Source organism: Prionailurus viverrinus, chromosome A2, assembly GCF_022837055.1.
Source record: "Prionailurus viverrinus isolate Anna chromosome A2, UM_Priviv_1.0, whole genome shotgun sequence".
NCBI classification, from domain to species: Eukaryota; Metazoa; Chordata; class Mammalia; order Carnivora; family Felidae; genus Prionailurus; species Prionailurus viverrinus.
Genome location: NC_062562.1, coordinates 91,072,480 through 91,084,998, shown reverse-complemented (window position 1 = coordinate 91,084,998; position 12,519 = coordinate 91,072,480). Strand labels below are relative to the sequence as shown.

The 12,519-nt window shown below is 39.4% G+C and overlaps 1 protein-coding gene across 2 annotated transcripts in view; it reads right to left on the bottom strand.

The window, feature by feature from the left end:
* The window catches only part of GRM3 (glutamate metabotropic receptor 3), a 98,021-nt gene that overhangs the window by 26,807 nt on the left and 58,695 nt on the right, over positions 1-12,519 (bottom strand). The window lies entirely within an intron of this gene.

Below are 12,519 nucleotides of genomic sequence, written 5' to 3'. Positions count from 1 at the left end.
GCTGAGTAATATTCCATTGAATATACATAAATGCCACATCTTCCTTATGCATTCATATATCAAGGGACACTTGGGTTGCTTCCATATCTTGGCTACTTTAAATAATGCTGCAGTAAACATAGGGGTTCATATACCTTTTCGAATTAGTGTTTTTGTTTTTCTTTGGGCAAATGACCAAATAGTGGAATTACTAGATCATATGGTGTTTCTAGTTGTAATTTTTTGAGGAACCTCTATAATGTTTTCCATGGTGGCTGCGTACGGTATGCTTTAAAAAAGTTCATATGATTCAGAAGGAAAAAAAAAATGGAAACCCACCCATAATCCTTTAACCCTAATGTTTTCATGTTTTGAGGCATATTCATGCTATATATAGTATGCTTTCATTCATGTAAACATATGGCCTGGATGCCTTAAAGACACCAGCAGTATCCAGAAGCTAGGTGACAATGCTTTCAAGTTTGTTCCAAACTGTACGGTGTTAGTAACCCTCGGCCAAATGACCTGCCCTCAAACCTCTTCCTTACAGCTTTCTGAGAGAATTCAAGAACAGCAGATCTCTGAGTATCTATGTTTCCTCTCTTCTGGCTACTTGTTCATCATGTTTCTCTTGCCAAGGTCTCCTGCCACTCTGATCGGCCATTTTTATGCCACCTGCTTTGGTCTCCTGCGTGCCTACTATTTCACACTGCCGCCCTTTATTTCATTGGATGTATTAGAAGAATATTGCTGATATCCACTGATGGAAAAACTCCACTAGTTAGGATGGGCTTGTCTGTGTTGGTAAACAGACCCAAAATTGTTCAATGGCTCAAACACAATGGAAGTTTACTTCTCTCTCATGAGATCATCTAAGGTGTTGGTTGGTGGGTGTCTCTCCTCCACATGGTGAGTTGGAAACCCAGGTTAACTTGCACCTTGAGGCTGTGCCAATTTGCTGGGTCTCCTCCTCATCAGTATCCATCCGGTGGAAGGAGAGAATGTGAAGTAGGTATACCTGCTTCTTTTTCTTTTTAATATTTATCTTTGAGAGAGGGGGCGGGGAGAGAGAGAGGGAGCATACAAGCAGGGGAGGGGCAGACAGGGGAGGAGAGAGAGAGAATCCCAAGCAGGCTCTGCAGTCAGTGCAGAGTCCAACTGGGGGCTTGAACTCACCAACCATGAGATCATGACCTGAGCCGAAATCAAGAGTCTGACACTGACCTGACTGAGTCACTCAGGCGCCCCTACTTGCTTCTTAAAGGTGTAAACCTGGGAGGGGCGCAAATTTCCATTTAGGCTTCATTCATTAGAAATTAGTTCTAGGGCCACACACCGTGTCAAGAGGAGCCGAGAAATACAGTTTAGCTAATGAGCGCACTACAGCCCTGCTGCGGAGGGAGAAAATGGAATTTAGCGGGCACTGCAGTCTTGCTCCGCAGGTGTCTTCGGTCTTTGTAGCCTTCTCCCTGAACTACACTCCACCTTCTGTGGGGCTCATGTTGTTCCAGCCAATGGGAACACCTTACCCTTACTGGGTGAGATGTCTGATGAAGAAGAGTCCCTCATTGAGTCACTTGGGTCCTTGGTGAAAGAAAACGCTACAATTTACCAAGAAATCTTCGCCTGCTTAGGGCTCACAGGGGCCCCTGGGGGCCTGGGTTGGGGAGTTTCCAGTAATTTTCCAGATCACATATAAAATCTGTTAGCGAGCGTAGTCCAATATGCCAAATGTATTCCTCATTTATGATTTTTTTTTCTCTTAATGATTTTGTCCTCTCACCTGCAGTCCAACTTTACTAACCTTTCCCTAGTTTTCTGCCACATTCCACAAACCCATCACACATGGCTGTGTGTGTCTGTACTCTCGTGGAGCGGCTTCAAGCTTACAGTGAGGCAGAATGATGTGACAGATGAGGGCACATCTGGGATTTTGAAGGTTTATGTGTGATTCTCATCTCTGTCTTTTAATAGTTGTATGTCTTTAGCCAAATTAACCTTTCTGACTCCACTCCTTAATCTGAAAATAGTAAATTAAAATTATAAACAAAGTAATATACAATATAGAATAAATTATTTTCCTCTGATTTTTAGCACTCGCCAGATACGAAATTGTATGATAATCAACGCCATTATTTGTTTTTTCCTTGATCTCTTTCCACAATGGTACACTGTTTTCGCATTGATACAGCTGTAGACTGTGCTTTAATATCTGTTGGGACAAGTGAAAATAGGAGTTGAAAGGCTTATTTTTTTATATTTTTATATTTTTAGGAGTAGGAGTCAATATTAGAATTCTTATGTTACATAAAACGAACCATGTTTAGTCTCTGCTTATAAAAATTCCCTAAATTTTTAGGGAATCCATTCACATGTTACAAATAAGTAAAATGTTGAATATTTTAACACATTTTACATCAAATATAACAACCTCAGATGTGTTACTAACTTTTTTACTTTTGCCTATGCAGTCAATCTCCACCAATGTTCAGTTGTTAGATTGCAAATCTGGAAAAGTTTGTAAAATGAGTATGTTTAATATTCTTATTTAAAATTCTTCATTATTTTCACAAATATTTTTAAATTTCTTAAAAGTGACATATTTGATAGATGATAAAACTGATGATTTGGTGTGTTCTGAGTTGGAAAGGGTTATTAATAAGACTGTTGGCCTGTGAGCTAACAGGATAAAAACCAAAGATGTAAAGCATTCCTCTTACAAATCTTTTCTGGAAAGGAGCCAATAGCATCAACTGAATATTGGGGCAGACTGTTGCCTAGCTGAGGTTAACAGAATTAATAACACATCTGAGGTTCTTGCCTTTGATGTAAAACGTGTTAAAATATTCAAGATTTTACTTATTGGTAACATATGAAAGGAGTCTCTAAAATTTTTGAAGATTTGTAAGCATAGAACAAACAAACTGAGTTTAATGTTAACGTAAGAATTCTGATAGTGCTTCCTACTCCTGAGGCTAGAGTAATAACATTTCCATTCCCATGTTTTTTCTTAATTGTTTGAAAATGTTGACCATTAATACATTTTTAAAAGATCATAAATAAGTACTTTAGCTCTTACTTTTACGGACTGTTGCTGTTATTTATCACGAGGCTATTTGAAAGCAGAGGGGCAGAATTTATTTAGGCTTTCAGCAGCTCTTTCCTCCCTACCTTTCTATTCTGAAAGATTTCAAACCTACAGAAATGTTGAAAATACACTAAAAACCACACTACTGGGGCCACCGAGAGTTAACTAGTTGTTAATATTTTGTCATATTTGTTTTATCTGTGTTTCTTTTTTGCTAAAATATTTTGCTATTAAAATTATTTAAAAATGAAATATCTATACTGAAGTATTTGTAGAGCATGAGTTGGCAAGCTATAACCCATGGGCTAAATTCTGCCTGTTACCTATTTTATAAATGAAGTTTTATGAGAACACAACCATGCTCATTTGTTAACATATTACCTATGGCTGCTTTCCCACTACAACAGTAGAGACGAATACATGAACTAGAGATTGTATGACCCCCAAATATTTACTATATGATGCATTTCGTAAAAGCCACATAAACTTTCATTCCCTAAAGAACTGGCATCAAAATACATAGAGCAAAAGGAAACCACACACAGAAATTTGGAGCATAAAGTTTGGTAGTAAAGTTAAATATTTGCATATCTATTACCCAGAAATCACACTCTTGCACATGTAACCTAGAGAAATTCTTGCACATATGATCCAAAACCACGCAGATGAATGTTACTGGTACTGTTTACAAGGGAAACACAAGTAGAAACAACTCCAATTTCCAACAGCACCAAAAGGAAATTTTGTGCATTATTCACAATATTCTGTTGTGCCATAAAAGTAACAACAGCCCTGAGAAAGAAGATGGATGTGTTTTAGAAACAATATCGTGGGACAAGACTATATGATTGTACATTTATGAACTTCTGAGGTGAACAAAACTGAACATGCCATTTGGGGATACATATAGAAGTGATAAACTCTTAAGAAAAAGCAAATGAATGATAAAGACACAATCAGGATAATGCGCATTGGCTGAGGAGGAGATACGTAGAAGGATGGGACAGGGAAGAGCCGTGATGTGGTTAGCAATTTGTTATCTTCTGCTTCTTGTTCAGACGAAGTGTTTTTCATGAATGACTATTTTATTGTTGTGCTTCATAAATTGAATTGGGTTCAGCATATTCTTTGTGTGGGTTTGCATTTCATAATGAAAATATTTAAAAATTAAAATGTGAGGGGCGCCTGGGTGGCGCAGTCGGTTGAGCGTCCGACTTCAGCCAGGTCACGATCTCGCGCTCCGTGAGTTCGAGCCCCGCGTCAGGCTCTGGGCTGATGGCTCAGAGCCTGGAGCCTATTTCCGATTCTGTGTCTCCCTCTCTCTCTGCCCCTCCCCCGTTCATGCTCTGTCTCTCTCTGTTCCCCCCCCCCAAAAAAAATAAACGTTGAAAAAAATTAAAAAAAAATTAAAATGTGAGAATATGCTATTCCAGACACAAGTAAAATGTATTCATTAATCTTGTCATTCTAGCGGACTAATATCTCAAGTGCTTATTTCTCCTGATGATCACGTTTGGGGACTGGGCACCGTAGTTATAATCAATTGCTCCTGTTGATGTAATGAGTTACTAAGAGATTTGCTAAGATGTATTAGAAAATATAAATAACCTAAATATTCAAATTATAATCAGAAAAAGGCCACTTCACTTAAATGACACCACACAATGAAAAAGTACGGATAAACTTAACAAAACACGTGAAAGCACAACTTACTTTAGATGCATTTTGGATCTAACCTCAAGAACTGTTAGATCAGAAATTTATGTTGCTTTACATGACTAAATTTGTGATCATTTGTTACAAAGGTAGTAGAAAACTAATACACACATTAGAACTATTTCGCATTTGTTTACGTATTCTGTTGATGAGTCTCCAGAGAAGCCTCATGGCACTGCTGGTGGATAGATAGATGGGTGTACCTCCAATAGAGGGCACCTGGACACAGATTTTCGAAATCACAAATGCTTGCAACTTTTGACCCAGCATCTCCAAGTTGTGGGATGCATCCTACATATACATTTGCATATGTGTCAAATGATGTTTTCACAATGTTATTTCAGAATTGTTTATAATAGAAAAACATTGGAAACGATCAATAATGAAAAAATGGAACAGTATATAGCTATGAAAAGAAATGAGGAATCGTTCTATGTGCCACATGGTATGGAGATATAAAAAATTTTTAAATCACACCATTAGATGTAAAAAAAAACCAACAAGGTATAATGTGGTACATATACTGTGATACTTAATATGCTATCTTTTAAAAAAAATTTTGTTTTATTTTTGGGAGAGAGATAAAGTGTGAATGGGGGAGGGGCAGAGAGAGAGAGGGAGACCCAAAATCCGAAGCAGGATCCAGGCTCTGAGCTGTCGGCACAGAGCCTGAGGCGGGGCTCGAACCCACGAACCGTGAGATCATGACCCGAGCTGAAGTCAGATGCTTAACCGACTGAGCCATCCAAGTGCCCCTTAATATGCTATCTTTTATGTAGATGGAAAAATAGAAGACTCTTCATTTTCTTTTATGTACATAAAGGAACTCTGGAGAGATAAGCGAGGACATGGTTATCAATGGACAAGAAATCAGAAAAAAGCAGATGTTTGACAAAGATGGGAGAGAAAATGTTACTGAATTATTTGATGTACTTTTTGCATTTTCAGGCATGGGAATGTGTTACCTATTAAAAATATAATATGAAAAGGAAAGTATAAATTGACATTTGAGTAAACTTCTAACCTGAGAGACTAAAACAACCAGAAAAAGAAACTTGGGAGTATATAAAGGCAGCACAAGGAGCAAGAGGCAAATGCTTTAAAGCAATAACGTGCTGAGAGAGACAAGAAAAGATGCTGCATCTATCAGTTAGGCACAGCATGGTCTTAAAAAGGAAAATTCAGAGAATAAGAATGAGCTTTTGGAGTGAAATAGCAGAAGTGGAAATTCATAAAAATTGAAAGGTATATTTGAGAAAACTCTCCAAGTTTGATAAAAATACTGAGAATGAGAGTAGAGACTATAACAGGAAAGCTAGAGAATACTCTGTGGAATTTCAACATTTAATCAACAGGAGTTCCAAAAAGACAGAGGGAGGACATTATCAAAAGAGTCAGAGTGATTGTGGAGAATGCATGTGGCTGGAAAAGCAAGAGACAGTTGTTCTTTCTTATAAGCCTATTGAATTTGTGTAAAAATTATGTACGTGTATTATTTTGATAAAAACAAACTATAAAGTTAAAAAAAGTATAAAGAATAACTGAGCAAGGTCAGGTACAATAGCTTGCAAAGGAAATTATGGAAATGATATTCTGTCCGTATTATAACAAGTGCTTGATAAGAGGGTGGTGAACAACGAGTACTTTGGGTGAAATTTTGTTTTTTAATACCAGTTTACCTTTCACTAAATTTGTTAAGTATGTAGCAAAGTACGGTCTAGGGTCTAAATCATTTGAATACATACAATATGTGAATGTATTTCAAATAAATACATCATAAATTCTAAACAAAGATCCACTGCCAGCAGAAGTGGCCTGTTACTTTGGAATATAGGGTTGCTGTGTCTGTATTCCAGTTCAAAGACTAAAAGGAGAATCTAGAAGAAAAAGGTGACCCACGTCTGTCAAATATTCCACAAGGGAGAATAGTCCTCTTTCTGAGGTTTTTCCAAACATGACTGGCCTGGGTAGTGAGTGGGCAGGTAGGTAAACTGGGCTCTTTCTCAGATGTCGCTGGAGCGACTTCAATGACAGAGCAGCTGGTAGCTCTAGGGTACTGATCTCATTGCCTTCTCGATGCATTTAAAGTTGCATCTCAGTCCAATGGCTCATCTGGGAAATAAAGCCAGTGAATCAGAATTGTGGAGATCAGCCGTATAGTTCTTTGGCGTGAGGAAACTCCCCAGAGTTTTCTGTTTCTAAAGTAGAATCCCACCCAGGGAACAGACGTTGTTAGAACTGGAAAAGTCAATCCATTTGTTGTTGCCGAAGCACGAAAGAACCCAAACTAAAGGAGGGAAAAAGAACTGGAAAGATGGCAGAATTCTTTTTCAGAAAGATTTATAACCTCTAAAATCTAATTTCAAGTCCCTCACTATCTAGATGCTTAAATCCAGGTCCTGACTTTTCAGAAGGAGCCTAATGTGACCTCAAGTTGGGAGAATGACTTCTCCTTTCGGCTCATTATCCAATTGGTTTTGACCCCAGTTTTTAATGGATTTTTTTTTTTTTTGAGAAGTTTAGTACCAAGGTGACCAGCCCTCCTAGGGCCCATTTGGTAGAGATAAGGCAAGCCCATGCCTTAAAAATATCATAGGTCAATGGCAGGAGACAATTAAATCAGTTCTTTATTTTTTCCTCTCAGACAGAAGTCCAATTAAGGTAAGACAATAATGTGGTTCTTAACAGGCTTTCAGTAATGGGAATATTACTGCCACGGCCTGGGTTCACATTCATAAATACTAATGAAGATTGCAAAAGCTACTAAGAGCAACATGGCTCCAATTTTACAACATTTTACAGCCAAGAAATCACTGAGGTTTCGGTGAGCTAATTTGATGAATTGTAATAAAGACATAGATGAGAAAACAGAAAATGGCATCGCCCTTGAAAGACCTTTTTGGAGGTCGAGAGGTAAAGAAATCAAAATCCTTTGCCTAGAGCAAGCAATCATTTACAAACACACACCGGGAAGATAGGAAAGAATACGAATGAATCCTTGGCTATCAGTAATTAATTTACCTACTGACTGGGAATAAAATTGGTGATGCATTTCTCATGGATATTTATCAGCAGAACCTAGCTGCTGGGGCAAAGCACCAGTCTAAGGTGCTCAGTCTCAGATGAAAAATGCTCAGTAAGTACCTATGGCATACAGTGAAAGTGAGTGTTCAAGAAAAGCCACTGAAAGAACATGTTTCTGTTTGTTTTGTGGTTTTTTTGTTTGTTTTTTTAGGTTGTTAAGACTTTTGAAAAGGACTCTCTTCAGTCCTCTTGAAAAGTTAGCATGGCTTATGCTTCTAATGCTTCATTACACATTATGCTGGTTTCCCTGTCTCTATTCAACATGTTATTGCTGACGTTTTCAGCACTTAAGACAGCTCAGCCAGGATCAAGCTATTCTCAGAGTACGAATGAGGAATGGGGTGGGGAGTTCGGGGGGAGGCACAGTGAGTGAAAATTAGTGCGATTCTAGTCCCTTTCCTCCCAATTCAGAGATCGGGCTCAGGGCAGCCTCTGCTTGTTTTGTTGATTTTAGCCCGAAGTCTCATGGTGGCCCCCAACCTTCATTAGTGATTTCTCTAACGTGAGCTAGTGCTATTGTCGTTTTCTACCCTCCTTTCCCCCACTCCAACCCTCCCTGTTACATGATTTATTGCTTTTCTCACAGACCCTAAGATGAACATTTAGATTTTCTAAAAAAAAAAGTTTTCTTTTTTAAAGTAGGCTTCATGTCTAATGCGGAGCCCAATGTCGGGCTTGAATTCAACATCCTGGGATCAAGTTCTGAGCTGAGATGAAGAGGTGGACGCTTAACCGACTGAGCCACCCAGGCACCCCTAGATTTTTCTAGAACTTTTAATTGAACTCTCTGTATAGAAGAAGTGCAAAAATAACTGAATCATCACAACGTGAAGATATACATGTAATACTGTGGCTGTTAAGAAATAGAACATTCCCGGTCCCCTCATTGCTATTCGTTCTTCCCAAAGGTAACCACCATCATACCTTTTAGAACAAGGAATTAGTTTTGCCTGTTGTTAAAGGTCATGCTAATGCAATCATAAAGTAGATATTGTTTTGTAGTATTTTTTGCTTAAAATTAAGTTTGGCGAGATTCATTCAGGTAGCTATAAGAAGCTACAGTTGGTTCATTTTTATTAAAGCATAATATTATATGGATGTGCTATATTTATTTAGCCACACTTCTGTTGATGGGCATTTCTTTTTTCTTTTTCCTCTTCTTTTCATTATGTCTTTAGCCTATATAAATAATGCTATGTCTTTAACTGGGTTGTCCCAGAGCAGACCCCAAGACCCTCCAGCAGATGTGAGTTCAAATAGTTGATGTGGCGTTTGAGGGGGGAGTAGGGAAAGAATCTAACACAGAGTGCATCGGTGAGTGCCAGGGGATCTCATCCACACCGGAGTCCTTTGGGAAACAGCACAGAACTGGAGTAGAGACGTAAGACCTCAGCTTATTCTCTAGCTGGGTGGGACGGCTCTTGTCTGTCATCGGTTGGCAGCTGTTCCTGGGGTGGTAGCTTCACGGCACTTTTCATCTGCATAGGCAGGGCATGCTTCCGTGACTGGGAAGGCTCCCTGGCAGAGTCACAGATGCTTATACTAAGAAGCCAGCGGCATATATGAGAACAGCAAGTGCTAAGCGGTGTGGGCAAGACACTGAGAGCATTCCCTACATGCTGCTGTGGCTGTTTCTATACACACAGCATTTCTCTTACAGATGTGTGTGGGTACGAGTGTATAGACGTATGCACACGTATACAGTGAAGTGTATGTGTACAAGTACATATATGTCTATGTACATAGTAGTGAAGTGTGTGTGTGTATATATATACATATATATTTGTACATAGTAATGAAGTGTTTATGAATGGGTATAAGTATACATGCATATGTATACAGCGATGAAGTATGTGTACATGGGCTTATATGTATGGATATGTACACAGCTCTATGTATATGTGGGGAAGCAACAGTGCATATATGTATGTATATGTACAGTCATGAAATGTGTGTATATAAGTATATGTAGGTATGTATACATACACACAGTAAAGTATATGTGTACAAGTATACATATGTGTGTATATGTGTACAGTGATGAACGTGCACAAGTGCATGTATGTATTGGTATGCGTAGGGCAGTGAGGGGTCTGTGTACAAGGGCTCGTGCGTGTGAGTCTGTACGTGGCAGTGAAGTGTGCGTACAAGTGCGCGTATGTACATCGAAGCACGACTTTGTGAAACTGCTACGTGTGTGAGTGCCATCGGCTTCACTTCCTTGATGCTACTGCCTTTGAGTTTTAGCCGTTCTGGCAGGAGTCTGGTGCTATCTTGAACACTGCCATCAGGCTACCAGCTCTTCCTCTGTGATGACAGTCATGACATGTGATGTACAGTGTCCTGTACATGTAACTGGAAGGAAACCGAATCCAACATATTAGAGAAGTAGCCGTTGTGTGCCCATATCTTCACTAGATCCTAAGCCTCTCTAAGCCAAAGACAGCGTGTCTCAGCCACCGCCGTACCCTCATCCCCTAAGGCAATGCGGGGCATGTGGTACACACTCAATGTTTCCTAAACTGATGATCACACCTATTAGACTGAACAGAATCATCTTAAGAACTTAAAAACCACATCAAGGTCTGAGCCGTACCAGAGATCCATTAATATCAATCTTAGAAAATAGGCTTTTGCACTTGTACTTTGACGGTTCACTCTATCACTTTGCCACCGAGGTTAAAAACCATGGGTCTAGGCCAGAGATTCCCAGCGAGGGTGATTTTGGTCCCAGAAAATATGCGGCAACGTCTGGAGCCATTTTTGGTTGTCATGACTCAGGGCGTGGGCTGCCCCTGGTGCGCAGCGGGTACTGGCCTCCCCTCGGGTACTGCAAACCCGCCTCCCATGCTCAGAACACACCCACCCGACAAACGCTTATCCAGCCATAGATGTCAACACCACCAAGAGGGAGAAATCCTCATCGAGAGTAATACATGTTGGAACTTCTAGAGGCAATCTGATAATTTCCGACTCGTTGCTGAACCGAAACCCCCCGCGCCAGATGAATTTTTTATGGAGTTATGAGATGGAGTTTATTACCTAGCTTTTTTTCTCCCGACAGTTCCCGTTACATGCGTCCTTCAATTCTCTTTCAAAGTCCTCTCCTTTGGACATATAATGATAACTTTACTGAACCTGTCCCCACTATATCCCCGCCTCCGCCACAGACCCCATTTCATACACATCTCCTTGCTTTTCCTTTTATCCCTTTTTTGAAAAACTAGACAACTCAGCTGGATGCCTCCTGGCCGTCAATCACCTCCTAGGAGAGAAGCCATTGCTTGCACGTGGTGGGGGTAGGTGTCATATACTCTTTGAGAGCAGACTCAAAACAAGAATTGGTGTTAGTGGGGAGAACTAAGTAGGGTCTGTGGGAATTTTCTCCTACTTAATGTGACATCCCCAGCACAAACCACAGCACCCAACAATTCTGGGGCTTTGCAACATTCATCAAAGGTTTTCAATTTTCTGAAAAGAAACTGTGACTTCTGAGGACAAATTTTATCTGTCCTCAGGTTTTTAACGTGACTACATTGAGTAGTAGAGCACATATTTAAAAAAAAGAAAAAGAAAAAAAGGCTTTTCTCCCAAAGTTGGATAGATATACATATCCATCCACGACTTTTAAAAAAAGAAGGCATATGTTCCCCCTTTTTGCCCTGAATCACTTCTGCCCTGCAATGTAAAGGATCTAAATGCTGCAGAACAGTGAAACATGATACGGACAGAAGGTAAAAATGGCTGAGAAAACCTCATCAGAGAACTTCTAGAAAGTCAGCAGAGCAAACTATTAAAAAGGCACACTTGAAAAATGATAACAGAGCTAATACTCTGAAGAACCTAATCACAGTGAGAAAGCTTAATAAAATGAACTTTCCATTTTTAAGCAAACAACATGATACTTTTACAAAAAGCGGAACAGCAGAAATTTTATTCAGCCTTCAAGGATGAACTTTCCAAAGATGAGCCCAGCAGCTTAGCGCGAGGTGACTGAAATTTCTCTGGATGAGGCATATTAATTTCTATGCTCTTGCCTTATGCATGCATGGGCATGCATCTGGCTCTCTGTGGAGTCTCATGGGAAGAAAATACAAGGGAAAATAAATGACTGCTCCTCCCAGCATGCAGGTCTATTGTTAGCTTGTCAGGTTTTTCCTAAACCACCGTAGCATATACACAGCCCAGTCTTCTGTTGTCACGAGAGGGGCTGCGTTTTTGAGCTACAAGATGTGAAATGCACATCCCTACCTTGTTAACGAAATTCCAAACTCACGTCATCCCGAAAGGGTTTCTGTTCCACGGGAAATAATTAAGCTGGCAAATTTGAAAGTAATGACAAAATTCTCCCCTTCAGTTTGTGCCATAATTTCTAGTCTGAATTATTGTAAAAATAAAGGTCCCAAGGGTGTCCTAAATCTGGTTACCTTGTTCCCTCTTAGAAAATACTCCTAAAAACTGACCAACCTCAGAAATCATGTTAGCTCATATGGATCTTATTGCCATTCGTTCCAATTATGTGAAATTCATAAGGTAGATAAAATGAACTGGGTGATGGATAAACATATCCCTTTAAACATAATGGTTGTATGTATTAGATCTATATAATAGGTACTTACATATTCTATAACACATATTATATAACATGTTTA